Raw genomic sequence first — 19,681 nt, 5'->3', positions numbered from 1 at the left:
AGTGTGTGGCGGCCCGCCGTGGAGGCGGCTGGGAGTGAGTCAGCCCGGCCGGGAAGGCGCCCCCTGCGCGCGGCCTGGCGCCGCACACGTTATCCTCCCGTGCCCTGGGGTTCGTTCCCCTTCTGCTTTCGCTTGCACGTTCCTCGCGCGGCGGACCGCCTTCCCCAGTCCAGGCCCCTCGGCCCGAGGGGAAGTGGCGCCGAGGGTCTGGGCGGCGTTCGCACGCGCAGTTCCGTGCAGGTGCGATCCCGAGCGCGGACTCGGGGCCCTCACCTCTGCGGGGAAAGGGGGAGGGGGCGACGAGGCGCCCAGCGGCCTGCGGATTGGTGAATGAGGAGAAACAAAGCCCACCGTCCCCCCAAAGCCCCATTCATTCGTTCAACAAACATTCGCATGGCAGGGAGCAGGTGCCGGACTGGAAGGCCCCCAAGGATGCTGTGTAATCACAACGCGCGTTCTACTTGCTCTGCGGGAGCGTGGATTCTGATAACGTGGCACACATGCTTGAAACGCACGATGTGCCGGTGTGTAATTGTCACTAAGATAAATAATACAAAGTAAAGGAATAGAAAGCTCGGAGGCAGTATGTTATTTTAGTGAGGGTGGCCAGGAGACACCTCCCAGAATGACATCTCAGCAGAGAGTGGAGGATGAGAATGAACCAGTCCTGCATCTATCTGGGAAGAGTTTCAGGCGGAGGGACTAACAAAAGCAAAGACCCTGAGAAAGGAATGTACTTGGCAAGTTCAAGGACGAGGGAAAGAGGTTAGCATAGCTGGAGGACAGTGACGGAGGGGCAGTGGTAAGAGATGAGCCCAAAGGAGTAGCCTGGGACCCAACCATGTAGGGTCTTCTCTTATTAGCCCTCTTTCAATCGGAAAGACTGGATGCGTTTATAGCCCCTGTTTCCCCATTCACAAATGATGCTGAGCTTCAGGTCTAACTTGTATTTAATGATTTCTCTAAATCACCTCACCAAAGCAACTCCCACATTTCTTCTTACATAAGACCTATTGCAAAAGGTCTTTGAGCAAATGATAGCAGGATAGGAAACGACTTCAATTCACACGGACTCCTTTAAAGTAAATAATGAACTACAGCCCTCCTTTTCTCATAAGAGGGACGGATTTACAGAATTGCATTCCTATGGTGACTGTTCTGCAAGCAAAATATGCTGGAGAGTCCTTATTTTTAATTTCTAAAAAGAAATTAGAACTAGTTGTGTCTCAGTGGCAAATCTAAAATCTTCTTGGAATATAAAGGCTGAAATTACAGGCAGCAACTATCATGAGAGTTTTCCTACAGAAGAAAATTGTTACTGGAGTCGAAACGAGAACACAGACTCACCTGAAAAAGATAAAATGGCCAAGTTGTCCTTAATATCAGAGCTAAAGTTAAAGTCATCTGAACTGTGGAAATGGAAACATTCTCTTTTGTGAGGAATAAAAATGTCCATTTTAGAACTCTGAAACAGAGCAGAAGCATTCATGGCAGTGAGTGATCTTTCCATATTTTACAATGACATGTTTGTTCAACCAGACATGGTATCTGTTACCGTCCACTGCCTGTTTGCAGGGGGAGTCAGTTGTAACGGTGACTGTTGAGGGTTTCTTGTGAGGAAAGGGACTCTTTTTTCATGAAAGTGATTTGGATATGGAAGACAAGTGAACTGGAAAGGAAATACATTATTCTTAAGTTTATAGGATTCAGTGATCTCTGTCTACCAGCCCAGAAAGTGACTTGCTTCGTGTCATTCAGAGAGTGGAAGTCTCTCTTCTCACGAAGATAGTACGATTTTGAAGTCAATATTGCTCTGGAATATTGAGCTTTTTTCACTCTGTCGACAACTGAGTAGCTCTTTATGTGATCCCTGGGAGTGGCAGAGCTGGAAATATGTAGGGGCGCCTGGGAGGCTCAGTCAGTTAACTCTCTGACTTCAACTCAGATCATGATCTCACAGTTTATGAGTTCGAGCCCTGCATGGGGCTCAGCACAGAGCCTGGAGCCTCCTTCAGATTCTGTGTCTCCCTCTCTCTCTACCCCTCACTCACTCACAGTCTGTCTGTCTCTGTCTCTCTGAAAAATAAATAAACATCTTAAAAAACTTTTTACAAGAAATTTGCTCCCAGCACAACCAGTTCAGAAAGATTCCTCTATTTTTGTAAGTTTTTATTTCTTTCTTTTGAGAGACAGCACAAGTGGGAGAGGGGCAGAGAACGAGGGAGAGAGAGCATCCCAAGCACAGTGCAGAGCCAGAAACGGGGCTCAAACCCATGAGCCATGAGATCACGACCTGAGCTGAAATCAAGAGTCCATTGCTTAACCCACGGAGCCTCCCAGGCACTCCAAGATTCCCCTATTTTTAATAAGGATAAAAAAGAATTTCAAGAGAACAAATTGGACCAAGTGTTTTGTGACTTTCTTTCACACAATATGGAGAAACAAGAAATATGGGTTGGAGGATTACACATTTAGATTCAAAACTGATAATGTGGCCATATCTGAAAGTAAAACTTAGCAGCTGATTGTTACCTCCAGGGCGGGGTGTATGGCCAAGAACAAGAGCCTGCCATTGCGCTAGAGCAGTGGTCCTTGACTACCGCTCCCCAAACCCACCCCTGCAACAAGACTGTGACAGTATTGTGAGATGGGGCGTTGCCTGCTGTCCCTTTTTAAAGTTCTTAGGTGGTCTGATGCAAAGCCAAAGTTGAAAATACACAGCCAAGGGTTTGAGAACTTAAACTTGAGAGTGTGGCAGACCCAGGTTTCAATCACAGCTTTGACCAAGGAGGTCATTTAGATTTCTAAGCTACCATTTCCACATCAGTATAATGGGGATAATAATACCATCCTTGAAAAGTCATTTTCAGGATTAGATGAAAAAGTATTTTTAAACCCTTCACACAGTTATTAAATGTGTGTTACAGTTGTGGTAAGGACAATTTACAGCTATCACCAAGGTGGGAGGCATAAGACACATGTTGGATTTTATTAGTAATCCTGAAGCATTTGTCACCATACGTCACATCACACAGAACTGTGTGGGCTGGAATGGTAAGGGCTGGGTTGTAACAAAGATAAATAGAACGACTTGCATTTGTATATAAAAACAAACCAACAAACAAACAGGTGCGTCTGGGTGGCTCAGTCAGTTAAGCGTGGACTTCAACTCAGGTCATAGCCTCTCGTTTGTCAGTCTGAGCCCCTCGTCTTGCTCTGTGCTATAGCGCACAGCCTGGAGCCTTCTTCCTTAGGATTCTGTGTCTCCCTCTCTCTCTGCTCCTCCCCTGTTCACACTCTGTCTCTCTCTGTCTCTCAAAAATGAGGGGCGCCTGGGTGGCTCAGTTGGTTGACCATCTGGATTCAGCTCAGGTCATGATATCTCATGGTTCATGGGTTTGAGCCCCGCGCCAGGCTCTGTGCTCACAACTGGCTCAGAGACTGGAACCTGCTTCGGATTCTGTATCTTCCTCTCTCTCTGACCCTCCCCTGCTCACGCTGTCTCTCTCTGTCTCTCAAAAATAAATAAAAAACATTTTTAAAAAATGAATAAACATTTAAAAACTAAAAATCAAACAACTATGCCACTAAATGATAAAATAATGAAAACATTATTCTTAAAATGAAAAAAAAAAGTAAAAGCAAAAAAGAGATACAGGAAAGCCCTTGGAAAGGGATTCAAGCAAAGGGTGGGGGATAGACAGAGAGTTACTTTGTTTCTCTCCGAGGCCGGGAAGATATACTTTCTGAAGGCAGGGGAAGTAGTATGGCCAGAGGCTGTTTTATTCCAGGTCCAGTAACCTACACCAAAGGCAAAGGCGGGAGTGTGAATCAGGTAGACAGACACGCAAGCAATATATACATACATACATACATTTATATATATGTGTATATATATGTATGTATGTATGTGTATATATATATATATATATATATATATATATATATTTTTTTTTTTTTTTTTTTTACTTTGAATCATCTAGCTATTCTTGAATCACTCATTTCAAAGGCTGGTTAGATATGGAAGGGGTGGGGAAGCCCAAAACCTCCTCAACACTTCAGCAGACCCCTGCTGCTACATCAGACCTCTCATCCTTCCTTATAGCCCTTGTTCTTGGCAAACAGGTCCCTCCTTCCCTTGAGATAACCATATTAAGTTTGATGCATGAAAGCCAAAAGCCTTCCTCTCTTAAAACCAAGAATTAATAGCCTCCTTCAAGTGAGGATAATTATTTGGTGAAATATGCAAATATCTATTATAAGTATGCTCTACTTTACAAAAAACTTATTTAAAAGAGGTATCTTTACAAATACACTAAAAGTATTCTTCTTTATAAAAAGTCATACCATGATTCGCTCATAAAAACAAATCCCCCTGGCATAACTGTTAGTTTGCAGAGCATTAATTCCTGAGCTCTTATTTATAAAGATTATGGGATGGCCCTCTTCACCCAGTGTAGCCAAGCTCCAGCCCCTGAAGTATTCTTCATGCCCTCCCTCCCCGCTTCTTGATTGCACCATGAGTTGTCACGTGACTCAAAGCTGAGCCAATCAGGGCCTCCCTCTTGGGGAAGTCCAAACTGGGATTCAAAGCCAGTTGCTCAGACTTTTCTGTTCACTTGAGGCCACCCCGGCTCTAACATTAAATATGTTACTGTGGTGTTGCTATCTTTCTCCCCATACGTGGAGTTGAACAGAAAGCTAGTTTGCTGTGGGGAAAAAAGAGTAGCACAGATGTAAGAGAAGAGAGAGAAAAAAAAAAAAGAGAGCACACCAGGAATGAGTCCTCATAATGTTTCAGTTTCCTCTTCCTTATAAGGCCCTAAGAAACTTCCTGTATTTGGTATCTTGAAAATATTTCCTTATGACAAATTTTTCCTTTATACTTAAGCTAGATCTACTTGGGTCAGACTACTTGCAGTGAAATAACCTGAAGGAAGACAGATACAGCACACTGATTAGAAAAGAAAAACAAAAAACACGCTCAAATTATAACAGAGAAGATGTATGTCCTTTAAAAATCCAATTTACCCACAAATGTGCAAGTCTATCTTAAATTATGAACCCAGACAAAACTATAGAAGTATTAGTCCCAATCTGAGACATTACATAGAACCCGTCAGTTACCAGAAGTAAGTTTTCCGTGAGTATGGTGGCTGTTTCCTGCAGGGTTTTCTTTTCTCCCTTGCTTCACCCACCTTTCTCTTTAACTGAATTTTGTGAATCTTCTGGGCCTTATCTATAGTAATTGCTAGGGTCACTCCACTTTAGCTACACTGTTGACCAAAAGAATATCTAATTTGATATTAAAGCATCATACAGGTGTGTTCAAACACTGCGTATTTCTAGTTTACCTATGAAATACACAGCTGGACCAGAAAATGCTGCGTACAACAATTCTCAACTTCTCCCCCTACAAGACTACATCCCCCCAATGTTTACAATTTGTCTTTAAGTATTTGTGCTCAACAAACAGAGCCCTCCACACCCCGTCTCCCGCTTTCTAAGGTTTGGAGGCTGCACCTCTTTCTCTCTCCATGATGAGGGTTGGCTAAAGGGAAAGCCAGCATTTTCCTCCCAGCAAACACAGATGGTGCTCAGGGAGCACGTGCTTTATGGTGATCTTACTAATCCACACTTCTGTCTTCTCAGTTCTCTTTTAGACCCAACACCCATTACAGTGGTGCATGCCCAAATTTGCTGACTTAAACTTTGTTTTCTTTTAAAAAAACACACCTAAGGAGCCTGGGTGGCTCAGTCAGTTAAGCACCCAACTCTCGGTTTCAGCTCAGGTCATGATCTCATGGTTTATGGGTTCGAGCCCCACATCAGGCTCTGTGCTGACAGTGTGGAGCCTGCTTGAGATTCTCTCTCTCCTTCTCTCTCTCCCACTCTCTCTCTCTCAGCCCCTCCCCCCACTTGCATGCACACTCTCTCTCCCCTTCTCAAAAACAAATAAATAAACATAAAAAAAACCCACCAATGTCATTCAGGACTATTGTTGACATTATTGTAACTGAATGACTATGAAGTATTTTTCCTTCCTTCCTTCCTTCCTTCCTTCCTTCCTTCCTTCCTTTCTTTTTTCCTTTCTTTCGTTCTTTCTTTTGAGAGAGGGATCTAGAGAGAAACAGCAAGAGCAGAGAGGGGCAGAGAGGAAGGGAAAAAGAATCCCAAGCAGGCTCCACACTGTCAGTGCACAGCCCAGAGCAGGACTTGAACTCATGAGATCATGATCTGGGCCAAAATCAAGAGTCAGAAATCATAGGGAATCTGGGTCGCTCAGTCGGTGAAGCCTCTAACTTGGGCTCAAGTCATGATCTCATGGTTCGTGGGATTGAGCCCTAGCATCAGGCTCTGAACTGACAGCATGGAGCCCGCTTGGGATTCTCTCTCTCCCTCTCTCTCTGCCCCTCCTCCTCATTCTCTCTCTTTCCAAATATATAAACTTCAAAAAAAGAATTATGTGTCTATTATTCTTATTATCCTGTTATCTATCTTTATCCTTATCAAAGGGCTAACTATATTTGATAAAGAAGCTTCTTTTTTCTTTTTTGGTCTCATAAGTAGACATTCATACATACTGTTTGTGAAGAATCCAAATAGTACATACCATCTAATGTACAAAGTAGAAGTTGCCCTTGGTCCTCTTCCCCTACCCCTCTCCACCCGCCAGAGGTGGCGTAGCCATTGATGGCTGTCTGGTGTGTAACTTTCCAGACTTTTTTCTACTACATATCTCCTACAGATACGGTGTTGAGCCCCATAAACAAAATGGATAATTCTACACTTTTTTCTGTTTTTTTTTTCATGTATCATATATTGGAGATCTTTCAATCAATATGTATTGCTTTCCTCCATGCTTTTTACCTCTTATACAGTGTCCAATAATTTAGGCGACTCATAATTTATTCCACAGTTCCAGCATTTATCAACATTTAGGTTTGGAATTTTCACAATTACAAGCAGTGCCAAATTTGCACATCATTGTGTGTACATTTCATGGGCACAAAGGTATTCCCCCAGATGGACATAAGGCTGTCTGGGCCAAGGGCAATCTATATTTAAATTTGGGGGTCTATTGCCAAATTGACTTTCAAAAATCTCATAGTACCATATCAATGCCCATTTCTCTATGATCTCACTAACTCTGGATATTACGAATCTTTAATTTTAGGTGATTTTAATTCCAAATCACATTAATTCCAATAGTTCAACAAATATTTATTAGACACCTCTTACGTGACAGATACTCCGCAAGGTCACACAGTCCCCAGCATGGCACACAGCCACCATTCTACCCACCCTTGCCTCCAGTGTCCTTCATACACCTTAAAGTAGACATACTAATCCTAGATCACCAACCATCCGACCAAACAAGTAATTATCAATCACATTCAAATATACTTCTGAAATTAGCAACCTTATACCATTTTTCTTATGGGAGAAAATGATTCCTTTGAGAAAATACTGATGACATACAAAGACCAGAGATTTTTACTTTGGTAAAAGTCCTGGGGGACCTTGATCAGTTATTCAATCTTTCTGAACCTCTATTTCCTAACCACCCCCGTGAGAATAATAGGGGTGCTTACCTTCGAGAACTGATTTTAAGTTATAATGAGATAACAAATAAAAGACACTCACAAAATCCTGATAATAATAATAGGTGAGGTCAGAGTGCTGGCAACACACCAGTCATCCATCAAGGGCGTTTTATGTATTAAATCATTTGAACCTCACAACAACTCCGTGAAATGGTTCATTTCATCAGCTTTATTTCAAAAGTAAGAAGCTGAGGCACAAACAGTAACTTTCCTAGGATCTTCTTTAATCCTGCAAAGCCAGGACTGGACCCTAGAGGGTCTGGCTTCACAGCCAACCACTCTCTACTGTCTCCTAAATATGCGATCAAGTGATAAACACTATCTCCTTTATTCTTCTCTTCTTAAGGCAGACTCTGTACACAACTCTATTTAAAGAATATAAATATGGTGATGGAAACTGAGTCATTAAATTCTTAAGGAATCAGGTAGTATTATTTACATATAATGTGTAACAAAGGCTCCTACCCAGGGACAGACCCTCGTTTGCTGGCGCAGCCCAGATGCTCCTCGGCTGTGGAGCCCGGTTCTCAAACCACGGGCCCTGAGCCAGCTGTACCAGCACTTCCTAGGGACTTGTCAGAAACGGAAATACCTGAGCCCAAACTCAAAACTCCTATATAAAATTCTGGAGATGAGGCCCAGTCTTGTGTTTTAACAAGACTTCCAGACGATTCTGATGTATGTAAAAATTTAAGAACCACTGTTGTAGGAAATCCATGTAATGGGAGATGTGAAAAGAAAAAAAAAATAGTCAAAGAGCTCAGATTGTCTTTCAAAATAAACAGACAGGTAGAGAAGAGAGGGAAGGGGAAAGATGAAAGACATTTGAGGCCCAAATGCCTTGGGATGTAAAAAAAGAAGAGATTTTTATTTCATGTTGTGGTAGTATGTGTTGGGAAATAAGAGATGGATGACAAAAGATAATTTTAAAACATTTTGCTTTATGTTATAAATTAGATGCGCTTTCATGCCCTTAAGAAAACAACTTGATTTTCAAGACGGCAACGAAGTAAAAGGCTCCTGGGCATATATTGTCCACAAACACAACTAGATAACCATCAAATCCTCCTAAATACCCCAGAATTGACCTGAAGACTGACAGAGCCAACTCCACAACTAAAGAGAAAGAAGAGGCTGCAATGAGGAAAGTAAGAAGTGTTGGGAACTGCTGCAGGAGAGAAGTGGCTCACTATTGCTGAGGAGGGGAGAGAGCCATGGTTGTGGAGGAGAGAGAGAGAGAGAGAGAGAGAGAGAGAGAGAGAGAAAGAGAGAGAGAGAGAGAGGAGTATACACAGAAACACACAAGGAGAACATTTCCCCAAAGCCATTGGCTTGGAAAACAAGAGGGGCTGAATTTTGTGAGTTCCTGTAAACAGTGGAGCTTACTGCCTGGAGTTTTTATTTTTTTATTTAAATTTTAGTTAGCCCACATGCAGTGTAATGCTGGTCTCAGGGGTAGAGTTCAGTGATTCATCACTTACATGTAACAACAGCGCTCATCACAGCAAGTGCCCTCCTCAGTACCTGCCGCCCATCTAGCCCGTCTCCTACCCACCTCCCTCCACTAACCCTGTTTGTTCTCTATCGTTAAGAGTCTCTTGTGGTTTGTTTCCCTCTCTTCTCTCTCTCTCTCTTTTTTTTTAATGTTTTTATTCTTTTATTTTTGAGAGAGAGAGAGAGAGAGAGAGAGAGAGTGTGTGTGTGTGAGCAGGGGAGGGTCAGAGAGAGGAGGAGTCACAGGATCTGAAGCAGACTCCAGGCTCTGAGCAGTCAGCACAGAGCCTGACATGGGGCTCCAACCCACGAACTGTGAGATCATGACCTGAGCCGAAGTCAGACACTCAACTGACTGAGCCACCCAGGTGCCCCTCCCTCTCTTCTCTTTTATTCCTCCCTCGTCCTATATGTTCATCTGTTTTGTTTCTTAAATTCCACTTATGAGTGAAATCTATTATATTTGTCTTTCTCTGATTAACTTATTTTACTTAGCATAATATATTCTAGCCTCATCCACGTTGTTACAAATAAAGGCTGGCTTTTAAAGGTCACTGAGCTTGGCTGGGATAGAGCCTGGAGGGCACTGCCCTGCCCTAGAGAGAAGTAGGCAAACAACCTGAGGACAGACGATGTGGAAAATGCATCTGAAAAAATGCCTGGGGCACTCAGTGCATAGATTATTCACTGTCAGTCAACCTTGCCTCAGTCCAGTCCCAGCACAGTGAGCCCCTCCCCTCGCAGAGCAGCTCAACCCCCTGCCCACACATCTTCCGGCCAGAGAGCTCTTCAGGGCTTCAGTTCCGGTGGAGGTAGTGTCAAATCTCATTTCACGAGAGAAGACAAGAGGACACCTATTTAACCTCACCACATCCAGGTCAGGGACCAAATACTGCCCACAGCAGGCAAGGAGAGCCTCTGCATATGACTGGTCTGAAGGATCGAGCAGCCAAAACATGCAGCACACACCAGAGAAACTCCTTGAAGCACCTGGGCACCACTTGCCCTCTTCTTCATAAGACCCTGGGCCCTGGGCACCACTTGACCTTCATAAGACCATTACTTTCAGGATCACCATATATACCTGGCTTTTCTAACACAAAGTAGAAGGCAGAGACTTAGACAAAATGCAAAGATGGAGGAATTTATCCCAAATGAAAGAACAAGATAAAGCCAGAGATTTAAGTAAAATAGATATAGGTAACATGCCTGAAGGAGAATTTAAAGCAACAATCATAAGGATACTCAGTGGGCTTGAGAAAAGAATAGAAGACATCAGTGAGACCCTTACCACAAAGATAAAAGAGTTTAAAAAGAATCAATCAGAGACAAAGAATGCAATAAACAAGATGGAAACAGGCCTGATGGAATGAACAGTGGTCTGGAGAAGCAGAGGAAAGAATTAATGACTTAGAAGACAAAAAGATGGAAAATAATAAAGCTGGACAAAAGAGAGAAAGAAGAATTATGCAACAAAAGTATAGATCCAAGGAACGCAGTGACTCCATCAAATGTAATAACATTCATATTATAGGAGTCTCAGAAGAAGAGAAGAGAGACAAGGGGCAGACAATTTATTTCAGGAAATAATATCTGAAAACCTACCTAATCTGGGGAAGGAAACAGACATTCAGACTCAGGAAGCATAGAGAACTCCCATCAAAATCAACAAAAGCAGGCCAGCACCAAGACATATTATAATTAATTCTGCAAAATATAGAAATAAAGAAAAAATCCTAAAAGCAACATGACAAAAGAAACCTTTAACTTCTGGAGCTGGAGATTTCTCAATAGAAACTTGGCAAGCCGGAAGGGAGGGCACGATATATTCAAAGTGCTGAATGGGAAAAAATCTACAGCCAAGCATACTGTATCCAGCAAAGCTATCATTCAGAATAGAGGGAGAGAGAGTTTCCCAGACAAATAAAAACTGAATGAGTCATGACCACAAAACAAGCCCTACAAGAAATATTAAGGGGACTCGGAATGCTCGCTTCAGCAGCTATACTAAACAGGAGAGTACAACAGAGAGACCAAAAGTGATAAAGACAAGAAAAGGTCAGAGAAAATCTTCAAAAACAATGACAAAACAAGGAATAAAATGGCAATAAATACATATCTAATTTGTAAATGGAGTAAACATTCCAATCAAAAGACATAGGGTGTCAGAATGGATTAAAAAATAAGATCCTTCTATATGCTGCCTACAAGAGACTCATTTTAAACCTAAAGACATCTGCGGATTGAAAGTGAGGGGGTGGAAAAACATTTATCTGAAATTTAAACAAAAACTTGAAAAAAAGAAAACACGTATCATGCAAATCATGCAAAGAAAGCCAGAGTAGCAATACTTATATCAGACAAAATAGACTTTAAAACAAAGACTGTAAAAAGAGACAGAGAAGGGCATTATACAATCATAAGGGGACAGTCCAACAAGAAGATCTAACAACTGTAAATACTTATATACCCAACACAGAAAACCCAAATATATAAAACAATTAATAACTAACATTACAGAACTAATCATCAATAATACAATAATAGTAGGGGAATTTAACACACCACTACATCCACTGAAAGATCATCTAAACGGAAAATAAACCAAGAAACAATGGCTTTGAATGACACGCTGGACCAGACGGACTTAACAGATATATTCAGAACATTCTATCCTAAAACAGCAGAATATATATTCTTTCAAAGTACACATGGAACATTCTCCAGAATAGATCACATATTAGTCAAAAAATAGGCCTTAACAAATACAAAAAGATTGAAATCATACCATGCACCTTTTGGGATCACAGAGCTACGAAACTAGAAGTCAACCGCAAGAAAAATTTGGAAATATTACAAGTACACAGGAGTTAAACCGCATGCTATTAGACAATGAATCAGTCAACCAAAAAATCAAAGAAGAAATTTAAAAAATTACATGGAAACAAATGAAAATTAAAACACAATGTTCCAAAACCTTTGCGATGCAGCCAAAGCAGTCCTAAGAGGGACAAAAAGCAATACAGGCCTACCCACAGAAACAAGAAAAATCTCAAACAACCTAAACTGACACCTAAAGGAGCTAGAGAAAGAACAACAAATGAGCCTACAGCCAGAAGACAGAAGGAAATCATAAAGATTAGAGCAGAAATAAATGATATAGAAACTTAAAAACAATAGAACAGACCAATGAAACAAGGACCTGGTTCTTCGAGAAAATTAATAAAATTGATAAATCTCTGACCAGACTTATTAAAAAAGAAAAAGAGAAGGACCCAAATAAATAAAATGACAAATGAGAGAGGAGAAATAACAACCAACACCACAGAAATACAATTATAAAAGAGTATCATGAAAAACTATATGCCAACAAATTGCACAAACTGGAAGAAATAGGTAAATTGCTAGAAACATATATACTACCAAAACTGAAACAGGAAGACATAGAAAACTTGAACAGATTCATAACCAGCAAAGAAATTGAATGAGTAATAAAAAAACTCCCAACAAACAAAAATCCAGACAGCTTCTCAGGGGAATTTCACCAAACATTTAGAGTTAATACCTACTCTCAAATTATTCTAAAAAATAGAAGAGGAAGAAAAACTTTCAAATTTATCCTATGAGGCTGACATTACCCTGATACAAAAACCAGATAAGGATTCTACTAAAAAAGATAACTATAGGCCAATATCCCTGACGAACAAGGATGTGAAAATTCTCGATAAAATATTAGCAAACTGACTCCAACAGTACATTAAAAGAATCATTCACCATGAGCAAATGGGATTTATTCCTAAGCTGCAAGGGTGGTTCAATATTAACAAATCCAAAAAAAAAAGGGGGGGGGCGGGGGTTGGCGCCTGGGTAGCTCAGTCGGTTGAGCGTCCAACTTTGGCTCAGGTCATGATCTCACGGTTCGTGGGTTTGAGCCCCACATTGGGCTCTGTGCTGACAGCTCAGAGCCTGGAGCCTGCTTTGGATTCTGTTTCTCCCTCTCTCTCTGACCCTCCCCTGTTCATGGGGTCTCTCTCTCTCTCTCTCTCTCTCTCTCTCTCTCTCTCTCTCTCGAATAAATAAAAACAGTAAAAACAATTAAAAAAATATTCACAAATCAATCAACATGACACATCATACTAGTAAAAGAAAGATAAGAACCATATTATCCTTTCAATAGACACAGAAAAAGCATCTGATAAAGTAAAACATCCATTCATGACAAAAACTATCAACAAAGTAGGTCTAGAGAAAACATGCCTCAAAATGCTACAGGACATAAATGAAAAACTCACAGCTAATATCATCCTAAATGAGGAAAACCTGAGAGCTTCTGCACTATGGTCAGGAACAAGACAGGGATGCCCACTCTCACCGCTGTGAGACATTGGCTGTAGCAACTTCCTTCTAGATATATTTCCTTTTCTAGTACTAACATCATACTAGAAATTGTAGCCTCAGCAATCAGACAACAAAAAGAAATAAAAAAGGCATCCAAATCAGCAAGAAAGAAGTAAAACTTTCTCTATTTGCAGATGACATGATACTACGTATAGAAAACCCAAAAGACTCCACCAAAAGACTGCTAGAACTGATACATGAATTCAGTAAAGTCACAAGATACAAAGTCAATTTACAGAAACCTGTTGCATTTCTGTACACCAATGATGAAGCAGTAGGAAGAGAAATTAAGAAAATAATCCCAGTTACTATTGCACCAAAAACGATAGATTCCCTAGGAATAAACCTAACCAAAGAAGTGAAAGACTTATACTCTGGAAACTATAAAACACTGATGAAAGAAATTGAAGATGACACAAAGAAATGGAAAAAAACAGGGGCGCCTGGGTGGCTCAGTTGGTTAAGCCTTCGGCTTTGGCTCAGGTCAGATCTCACGTTCGTGGGTTCGAGCCCCGCGTCAGGCTCTGTGCTAACAGCTAGCTCAGAGCCTGGAGCCTGCTTCCAGTTCTGTGTCTCCTTCTCTCTCTGCCCCTGCCCCTCCCCCTCTCATGCTCTGTCTCTCTCTGTATTAAAAATAAATAAAACATTAAAAAATTAAAAAAAAAAGAAATGGAAAAAAACATTCCACACTAATGAATTGGAAGAACAAATATTCTTAAAATGTCTGTACCACCCAAAACAATCTATACATTTTATGCATTCCTTTTCAAAATACCAGCAGAATTTTTCACAGAGCTAGAACAAACAATCCTAAAATGTGTATGGAACCACAAAATACCTCACACAGAGAAGGCAACATTGAAAAAGAAAAGTGACACTGGAGGCAACACAATTCTGAACTTCGAATTATATAACAAAACTGTAGTGATCATGGCAGTATGGCACTGGCACAAAAATAGGCATAGTGATCAAGAGAACAGAATAGAAAATCCAGAAATGAATCTACAACTATATGGTCCATTAGTCCTCAATAAAGCAGGAAAGTATATCCAGGAGGTAAAAAGACAGTTTCTTCAACAAATGGTGTTGGGAAAACGGGACAGCTACATGCAAACGAATGAAACTGAACCACTTTCTTACACCAAACACAGAAAATTAATTCAAAATGAATGAAAGATCTAAATATGAGACGTGAAACCATAAAATTCCTAGAGGACAACCCAGGCAGTAACCTCTCTGACATTGGCTGTAGCAACTTCCTTCTAGATATATTTCCTGAGGCAAGGAAAACAAAAGCAAAAATGAACTATTGGGACTTCACCAAGATTAAAACCTTCTGCACAGTGAAGGAAACAATCAATAAAACTGAAAGGCAAATTGTGGAATGGGAGGAGATATTTGCAAATGACATCTCTCATAAAGGGTTAATATCTTAAGTATATAAAGAACTTACAACTCAATATCCAAAAAATGAAAACTCCAATTAAAAATGGGCAGAAGACATGAATAGACATTTTTCCAAAGAAGACATACAGATAGACAACAGACAGATGAAAAGGTGCTCACCATTATTCATCAGCATGGAAATGTCACCTCAAACCTGTCAGAATGGCTAAAATCAACAACACAAGAAACAGCAGATGCTGGTGGGAATGTGGAAAAAGGAAACCCTCTTACACTGTTGGTGGGAATGCAGCCGCTCTGGAAAACAGTGTGGACGCTCCTCAAAAAAGTAAAAAATAGAAGTATCCTCTAATCCAGCAATTGCACTACTAGGTATTTACTCAAAGAATACAAAAGTACTAACTCAAAGGGATAATTCACCCTGATGTTCAGAGCAGCATTATCTACCATAGCCAAATTATGGAAACAGCCTAAGTGTCGATGGATGGATGAATGGATAGAGAGGATCCGAGACATACATATGGAATATATTACTCAGCCCATTGAGATCTTCCCATTTGCAGTGACATGGATGGAACTAGGAAGTGTTACGCTAAGCGAGGTAAATCAGTCAGAGAAAGACAAATCTCATCTGATTTCACTCATATGTGGAATAAAAGAAATAAGGCAAACGAGCAAAATGAAAAAGAAGAGAGGCAAACCAGGAAGCTGACGCTTAACTACAAAGAACAAACTGACAGTTACCAGAGGGGAGGGAGGTGGGGAGATGGATTGAACACACACGATGGGACTGAGAAGTGCACTTGGATGAGTGCCAGGTGTTGATGGAGGTGCTGAACCACCACACTGTCCACCTGAAACTAATACTACACTGTGTGTTAGCTAACTGGAATTTAAACAAAAACTTTAAAAGGTTTATTATTGTATAAGTGAGTTAATGAATAAGACCCACTGGCAGGACAAGATGAGGGTTAGTGACCTCTGTACCAATAATACCTCTAAGCTATCAGGAAAACAGATTACCACTTTAACTCCTTGGGCAAAGGTCTGACTATGGACCTAATGTAACTTCAAGGAAGAATCTGAGGCACAGAAGTTTGGCCTGAAGAAAATGAGTATCGGGGTTCTTGTCTGGCTCAGTCGCTTAATTGTCCGACTTCAGCTCAGGTCATGATACTGTGGTTCATGGGTTTGAGCCCCACATTGGGCTCTGTGTTGACAGTTCAGAGCCTGGAGCCTGCTTTGGATTCTGTCTCCCTCGCTCTCTGCCCCTCCCCCACTCATGCACACTCACTCTCTCTCTCAAGCGTGCGCTCACTCTCTGGCTCTCTCTCAAAGATAAATAAACATTAAAAATTTTTTAAAGAAAGAAAATGAGTATCAGGAGGTGCAGGGAGTGATAACGGAATTCAGCACAGGATGGTGTTTAACAGCGCCTTCAGCTCAGCCACGCAGCACCCACGTCAGGAGGGGAATGGAGAGAAAGGGCTGTAATCAGGAGAGTGCCAAATAAAATGCTTACATATCCAGGGCCATTGTAGGACACGGAGAGCTTGGCATAGTCTTAGAGAGCAACTAGAGGGTACCCCGCTAGAAGACTTTGACCTAAAGTTGTAGAAGTCAGAGTTGCTGCTTAAGGGAAACCAGTGTGGGTCATAACAAGATATACAAGAGTAACCATGGCTGCAGCCAGGAACCAGGGCGGTGACCATCGATGGACCCCTTCCCCACCTTCCTACATCCCCACGGCTGGCTCCATTACCTCCTTCAGGTGTGATGAAATTGAAATTGCAACGTTTTCCAGCCCCCAGCACTCCCTACACCGGTCTCTTGACTTGTTTTTCTCCATAGCACTTATTACCATTTCACATACAATATATTGCATTTACATTGTCTGTCTTTCCTCAGGTAGAAAGTGAGCTCCAAGGGGCGCCTGGGTGGCTCAGTCGGTTAAGCATCTGACTTTGGCTCAGGTCATGACCTCGTGGTTCGTGAGTTCGAGGCCCATGTCAGGCTCTGTGCTGACAGCTCAGAGCTGGAACCTGGTTCAGATTCTGTGCCCCCCCACTCTGCCCCCGCCCCTCAAAAATAAATAAACATTAAAAAGAAAAATTTTTTACAAAGGTGATGTCCATGTCTGTTATATTCACACTCTATATCTAGCACCTAGAACCGTGCTTGCTACCTGGTAGGTGCCAATAACTACCTATTGAATGAATGAACTTTTCATTATTTAGCAAAATAATCATTTTTGCTAAAATCATTATTGCTATTTTACAGACAAGAAATGAAATGCAGTGAAGTTAACAAGCCCAAAATAACATAACCACTAAGTATTAAAATTGCTATTTGAGGTTAGCTGTCTCCCCACAAAGGATGTTCTCTTAAAGTAGATGTCATTTGAACTTAACAATGGTTAGTATTGGAACTGTTTTCATAACTTATGTGGTTTCTTTTAAAAATTTATATTCTCTTCTGCAGCTATACCTCCACATTTACATTATTCTTAATCCTACAGTAACAGATATCGAACATTCATCAGTCATTTTGCTGTGGTTTCTCTGTCTTTTTGTCAGTTCATCCTTGGGTGGTTTCTTTAAGAAGGGTCTGTGAGAATTGGTCTCCAAATAGTGCGTGTTCAACAATGTTTTTCGGTTTTCTGTCTACTTAAACAAGTTTGGATACCATAAATTTCTTGGTGGTGCCTTCTTTGCCTTGAGGACATTGAAGGTATTTCCCACCTTTCTTCTAGTACTGGGGACAGGACAATGAATTCCTAAGCCTATCACTAGCCTTCAGAACTATCAACATGTGGCCTTTTTTTTTCTACCTCCCTCTACATCTTTTGCAAGCCCCATATACCATGTAATATTTTCCTGTAAATACTTTAGTATGCACCTCTAACTGTATCTATTTCTTTTTTTCTTAATGTTTATTTAAGAGAGAGTGTGCACATGAGTGGGGGAGGGGCAGAGAGAGAAAGAGAAAAACAGAATCTGAAGACAAGCTCCAGGCTCTGAGCTAGCTGTCAGCACAGAGCCTGATGCGGGGCTCGAACCCACAAACTGCGAGATCATGACCTGAGCCGAAGCCAGACGCTCAACTGACTGAGCCACCCAAGCGCTCCTTGACTGTTTTTATAAATTATCCAGGAGGAGAAAAATAATCTATAGAGAACAAAATGTAAATTAGTGATTGTCCAAGGCTGTAGGGGATTGGCAGTGTGGACAGAGAGGGCTAATGGGCATGGGTTTCCTTTTTGGATAATGAAAATATTCTAAAATTAAGTGAGATGTCGGTTACATAATTTTGTGACTATAATAAAAACTATTGAACTCTACACTGTAAGTAGGTGAAGTGCATGATATGTGGATTATATCTCCACAAAGCTTTAAAAAATAAAGAAAAAAAAAGAGGATTGGGTAAGAAGAGACTCAGATTGCAGGGCTACTCAGAAAATCTTGGCTGGGTCAAGAGGAAGTCTTCAAGTGGACAGAGGGTTAGAGGAATCACATGTGGCACAAAACTGACATGGCTCTAGTAGTCTCGCCATGCTCAGTCACTGGCTGAGAGACCCAAGAGGGGAGGTAGAAGCAGGGAGTAAAGGGGGCTCTTCATGTAAAGTCTGCAGTAAAACCATAAGCATGTCAACTGGAGGCCACCAGCCAACTACACACTTCACAGCAGGCTCCCGTGAGTGGAGAGCTTCTACGGCTGCCACAGAGTAAAAGAAGTCAGGTTATATGGCTTCCATACTGACAGGGGAGGCTTCTGTGATTTTTCTTTTCTATGCATAGGAAATGAAGTCATCAACTGACAGTGAATCTGGGTGAAAGTGGGTGGAGATGGTGGAGTTTGAAGATAAAAGTGAAGTCATCTACAAGAGCAGAAGGTTGAAAGGACCAAGAAAATGCAGTTTGACAGTCTGGTGGTGTTGAGAGTCAGATTTCAAGAATTTAAAATGAGACTCAGTAACAGGGCTGTGGGGTTTTCTCCACCCACGTTCAGCTGCTCGAGTCAAAGCTCAGAATGAAGAAAGTTCAATTAAAGAAGGGTTGGAGCTACCCAAGGTGAGTAAGAGGAAGTGAAAACAGGGCAAGGAAGTTGAGGGTGTGTGCAAATAACTGATTATAATAGTTGATAATTGAATTTTAATTGGGTAAGCAAGGAAGAGAAGATATGAAGTCGGTGAGGGCAACAGAAAAGTATTAGTAGCTTTTCCAGTAGGGGATGGTTGAAGCATTCTTAGTGTTGGGGTACTGGAGTGAGTGATCTAGAAACAGAGGAGGTGGAACTACAGAAGGCATCAGGGGTTCAGGGAAGCCTTTGCTACCAGCTTGCCTACCCGATTCCTATTAACCCAAATATTTTTGGCCTTTCAAATCAAGGTATGTCTCATGCTTTGGAGAACTATCTTCTGGTGACTTGGTCTGAGCTCTACGGCCACAAGAATTCTCTCAAACAGCCCCTCATACATTGTGGTTCACAATTTTAGGTGTCTCCTACATTGATCAAAAATGGCATTTACATTTCTGTTTCTCATCCTCCTTATTGCATTTGGGTAATTACCAAGGCCAAGAGGAAACTGCTGTCTTTTGACTCTGACTCAATTGGTCTGGAAAGAAGCCCAAGCATTTTTGAGAGACAGAGAGAGACAGTGTGAGCAGGGGAGGGTCAGAGAGAGAGGGAGACACAGAATCTGAAGCAGGCTCCAGGCTCTGAGCTAGCTGTCAGCACAGAGCCTGACACGTGGCTCGAACCCACGACCCGTGAGATCT

This window comes from Suricata suricatta, chromosome 13, assembly GCF_006229205.1.
Source record: "Suricata suricatta isolate VVHF042 chromosome 13, meerkat_22Aug2017_6uvM2_HiC, whole genome shotgun sequence".
Taxonomy (NCBI): domain Eukaryota; kingdom Metazoa; phylum Chordata; class Mammalia; order Carnivora; family Herpestidae; genus Suricata; species Suricata suricatta.
Note: the sequence above shows the minus strand (reverse complement) of the source record.